The following is a 5,048-nucleotide window of genomic DNA, read 5'->3' as shown; positions in this document are numbered from 1 at the left end:
AAGAAGAAGAAGAAGAAGAAGAAGAAGAAGAAGAAGAAGAAGAAGAAAAAGAAGGTGGTGGTGGTGTGCTTCACAAAATTGAATATCATTTTTGCTCAGGGGCCACATTAACCATCTTTGTACTCTGTTCTGACTTGGTATATGTACACTTATTCAGAGTTTTATATGAATGCAATTTTCTTTTTTGAGGTGCTGTCTAAAAACACAAAACGAAACAAATAAAAATCCAAAAAACAAAAAAACAAAAAACAAGCTATAACCCAGTCACCAGTTCCTTCCTTCCTTTCTTTCTTTCTTTCTTTCTTTCTTTCTTTCTTTCTTTCTTTCTTTCTTTCTTTTTTTGAGACAGGGTTTCTCTGTGTAGCCTTGGCTGTCCTGGAATCACTTTGTAGAACAGGCTGGACTCGAACTCACAGAGAGCTGCCTGCCTCTGCCTCTCTGAACACAGGTGCTACTGAGCCTGGCTCAGCCATCAGTTTCTTAATATGCAAGTATTTTTTATGTAGTCAGAAAAAAAAAGCTATTTTTAAGGTGAAAAAAATACACTGTGAATGGGTGTCATGCTGATTTAACAAAGAAGGAAGCAGAGCAGGTGTCGCCTCCGGTTCCTTGGTGGGAGGCTGGTGTAGGGAGGGCCCTGCAAGCTCATCTGAATCCATATGCAGAATCCTGCACAAAAGGCAAAGAAACTTGCCCAAGCTCACACAGCAGCTAGGGCCAGGGACAGGACTGAAGCCGGAAGAGCTCATCCTTCTCCACTAAGCCTCCTCTACGCCAGCCCGCACTGAACACAAGAGGTACCCACCATTTCCTCTGCCTAAGCTAAGGGTGATCAGGAAGGGCAGGAAGGAGGCAGCAGGATGCACACAGGGCACGGTCCTAACTGCTCCCATGACAGCACAGGCCCTTGCTCAGGAAACCCCACCCCCAAGACCGGACGCCCCAGGCCAGTCATGCTGAGCCATGGAGGCTGGACATCTCGAGCCTCCAGAGCACCTGCAGCCAACAGGAAACAAAGGAATGACTCTCTGGAGGTAGATTCCAGCTAAGTCTAGTTAGCAGAGCTAACACACCTTAAGTGTGTGGAGAAGACAGGCCCTAAGTCTTAGCCTCTTATCACTAGTTTACCCTTGACCACCACACCAAAGGCAAAGCCTGCTGACCATATCTAATCTGTCCAATTTGCCAGTGTGAAGCACTGGGTGGCTTTTCTTTCCTTTGCACTGAGGGAGAGTTGGGCTGACTGGTGAGATTCGCCCAGAGCCTGGGCTAGGCCTTCCCCTACCCTCACTGCATCACACTGGAGCTCCAAGACAGCTTGGGTGTTTCCACAGCAAACTGGGCGTCCCTGACTGCTGTCTCACTCTGAGCCAGATGTTCCCACCCAAATCCAGATGTGAGGAGAACAGAGGCTAAAAGAAAGGGTGGGGCCAGCATCAACCACCCAGGGAAGAGCTGGGAATAACAACCAGCAACTCTAAATAGAAGATGTGGCCCCCACAGGACCAGGGACTCCAGCCTGCCATGGAGTTCCTTCCACATGAACTCTCTTAGGCTTGTTGTGGTGGGGGCCGGCACTCTCCTGGATAGCTGATGTAGTGGAACTACAGAGATATTAAGGAACTTTGTCAACGTCTTCCAACTAGCAAGGGAAGGCACTGGTACCAAGACCGGTCCACGTGGCTCCAAGGCAGTGGACCACACCAGTGCTGATGTGAATGGGGGACAGGAGAGAAACTGTCAAGTCTCTGGACTTCCTCTATATAGTCATATCCCTTGGCTACCACTTCCCCAGCTTGCAAGTACAGAGCTATAAGAAGGAGCTCTGATTAGGGTAAGGCTGCCAGGAGGAGTTTCCTCCAGCAGTGGGAGGAGCTGATGGGAGCCATCCCAGCTCTACCCGTTGCCTGGACAGCAGCCTCGGGCCTCCCTCAGAGAAAATGACTTCCTGGAGGCAGATCCCCTCTGGTAATGGAGAATATTTAGCTCCTGCTCATTTTAGATGTTCATGGAAACTTTGCTCTCTCCATACACACTTCAAAACCAATGAGCTTTTTTTCCTTTCCTTTTCTTTTCTTTTCGTTTCTTTCTTTCTTTTTTTTTGACAGAGGATCTCACTATGTAGACCAGGCTGGCCTCAAACTCACAGAGATCTGCCTTCTTCTACCTCCCAAGTGCTGGGATTAAGAGTAGGCCACCCAGCCAGACATGGTGATAAATGCCTTTAATCCCAGCACTTGGAAGACAGAGGCAGGCAGATCTCTGTGAGTTTGAGGCCAGCTTGGTTTGCATAGTGAGCTCCAGGACAGCCAGCTACATAGCTGAGAATCTGTCAAATGTTCAGGTCACAAAAAAAAAAAAAAAAAAAAAAAAAGGAGAAAAAAAAAGTGTGCCACCATGCCCAGCTCTAGGTGTGATCTTTTGCCTCTTCTCTAAAGGTTTACTAAAAGTGTTTGTTTTTTTGAGACAGCATTTTTCTGAGTAGCCCTGGCTGTTCTGGAACTTACTCTGTAGACCAGGCCAGTTAATTTTTGAGATCTGCCTGCATTTAAAAACTAAAACACTGCCTCTAAAAAAAATGAAAATGTTTTATTTATTGTTATTGTATGAGTGTATGCATGGTCTCTCTCTCGCTCTCTCTCTCTCTGTGTGTGTAATACATCATGTGTGTGGAGATCAGAAAACCACTTCGTGGAGTTGGTTCTTTTCTTCCATCTTTAAGTGTTTCGGGAATGGAACTCATCTCCAAGCTTGCTCAGGAAGCAACTTCCGCTGAGACATCTTGCCAGACCAAGAGAAATGATTCGGAATCTGGTGCCACTTGGGACTCTGTGACCCTGAACAACGCATCTTTTCTTTCTAAGATTGGACTTAACCTTCCGCGTCTTTAAAATAAGCTGACCCATTGCTATACTGGAAACAAGAGGCCTCGGCATAATAGATGAGTCCACAGTCGCATGAAAGGACATTCAGCAAATATCTGCAGGGCCTCCCTCAAGCAGTTCGGCCCTTCTAGGTAGTGGTTGCAACAAGCACAAAAACTGAACCCTCCCCGCCAGGCGTGGGTCTTTTCCTGTCAGCCCTGACAGGTCCAGCTAGCGGTCTCTCTGGGTCCCAGTACAGAGAAGCTCTAGGATCCATAGTCGCTAGGTGGCGCGCGCGCCCCTGCTATCACCCGTGGTTCTAGGGTCCCACCAAGCACAACCGCTCCAAGCAGACGCCCATCGAGGAGCTGCGCGCCCCAGTACCCGAGGTGGATCGCCCAAACGGCCTTTTTTCTCTGGGTCGCGCCATGGTGAGGGTCGGACCGTGGTGAGAGTAGAATGGCAATGATCGGGGACCTTGTCGGGGTCTCCGATCTCTGGGAAGGGCCTTGCCTGAGCTTCCCGGCCTGGGCGAGGTCCCAGTGTCTGCTTGGCGTAAATCCAGGTTTCGGACGTGCAGGCCCCCGCCCTCCCGGGAGTCCGGCTGCTCAGCGCTGGCTCGTGTTCCCGCTCCGACCCCTTCAGGTCTCCAGCCAAGCGCTGCCCAGCTCAGCCCGGATCCGTTTCAGTAGCACTGCAGCTAAAGATAGGAGGACACCTCACCATCCTCTAAAAATACGGCCTCTAGCTCAGGCAGGGACACGAACCGAGAGGGAGGATGCTCCCTAGTCCCGGGGCTCCGGCATAGAACACTGCGTGCAGCCAGGAGCTGCGAGGGTGACAGCTCAGCGCCTTTGCGCGCTGCCGCAGGTCACGGGTAGAGGAGCGGGCACCCAGGCCCCAGGTAAGGAAGGGACCTGATCTGGGCCAGAACCGAGCACCACCCTCGTTGGGATTCTCCAGAGAGACGCGCGCGAGAGGCCTGCAAAAACCCAACCCGAACTCACCTTGAGGCTCGCGGGCAAAGCTGCAGCGCTGCGCGGCTAGGGTAGAGCACTGGGGAGGGCTTGGGAACTTAGAGCGCGGACTCTGGGCCCTAAGCCACGCCCTCCAGGGCTCGGAGCCAATCCCAGGCCGCTCCTCTCCAAGCCCCTCCCACATATCCCCGCCCACCGCGGCACCGCCCGGGTTCTCCTTTCAGCAGAGGCTCAGCCCTGGGTTCCCAGAGCCTCAGCCTCCCCACGCCAGCTGTGCGTGTTGGAATCAAAACTTTAGGCTAGAAGCACTGGGCCAGCAGAGGCCGGAAGAGAGAATTCTTGAGAAATCTCTGAACGTCCTTGGATGGGTTTCCTTGTAGGAAGGAATGGGACCCGGGAGGCGCCCGCCTAAGTGTATTCTGTGACTGCGGGAATGGGTCGGGCTTTGCAGGCTGCAGGCGTCTTACAAACTTAGGAGCGCTTTGAAGAGTTGGCCCTAACCTAGGAGAGAGAGAGCGATGGAAAGAGGGAGAGAGAAAGATTCGGGGGCGGAGGCCGCGGAGAAAAGACAGAAAGAGAGTGGGCACGCCTGTGTTTACTAGGTGGATTCTGAGGTGGGTGGTTTAGGCTAGCGCAGGGTTTCCTTCTTTCTTGCAGGATCACAGTTATTGAAGGGCAGGTCCTAAGGTTGCTAAAACAGACCGAGGGAAAGCTCTCATTGCTCCGTTTTGTGGCTAAATGGAGTAAATTCGTTGAGTGTCTGCTTGTGCTTAGGGAAACTCAAGAAATTCGAGGTTCCAGCTACAGGCTGATACCCTTCCAGGTGGATAAGTGCTAAGAGGAGTGAGGGAAAGAAGGGGTGGACAGTTCCGGGAGGAAGGGAACCAGGATACTTGGCTTCCAGACAGCAAATGTCGAAAAGGGGTGTGTGTATAGGAGGAAAGGGTGCTGGGTCGGGGAGTGTGTCAGGCAAGCCAGGAAGGAGGGGAGAATGGGAAGGATTATGACTCACGCTCCTCTAAAGATGTCTTTAGTCTGGGCTAGCGAATACAGCTGTGAGGAGTTCAGTGAGTCTCCCTGTATGTTAGTCCCTCTGTTTAATCCCCAGTCACACATGGGTGTATACTCACACACACCGATCACGCACACACACACACCCCTAGATCAAGATTTAACTTCCGGAGTCTATGACCATTTTGTTAGGTGG

At 51.4% G+C, this 5,048-nt stretch overlaps 1 protein-coding gene across 1 annotated transcript in view; it reads right to left on the bottom strand.

Moving 5' to 3' along the window:
- Cdc42ep2 (CDC42 effector protein 2) overlaps positions 1-3,926 on the bottom strand; it is an 8,979-nt gene extending 5,053 nt beyond the window's left edge. The window contains exon 1 of the mRNA XM_055610346.1: positions 3,872-3,926. The gene's annotated coding sequence lies outside the window, so the exon portion shown is untranslated. The remainder of the gene's footprint in view (positions 1-3,871) is intronic.
- Between the last annotated feature and the right edge of the window lie 1,122 nt (positions 3,927-5,048).

Source organism: Psammomys obesus, unplaced genomic scaffold (assembly GCF_907164565.1).
Source record: "Psammomys obesus unplaced genomic scaffold, mPsaObe1.curated_primary_1811, whole genome shotgun sequence".
Lineage (NCBI taxonomy): Eukaryota > Metazoa > Chordata > Mammalia > Rodentia > Muridae > Psammomys > Psammomys obesus.
This window is presented reverse-complemented; position numbering and strand designations above follow the sequence as displayed.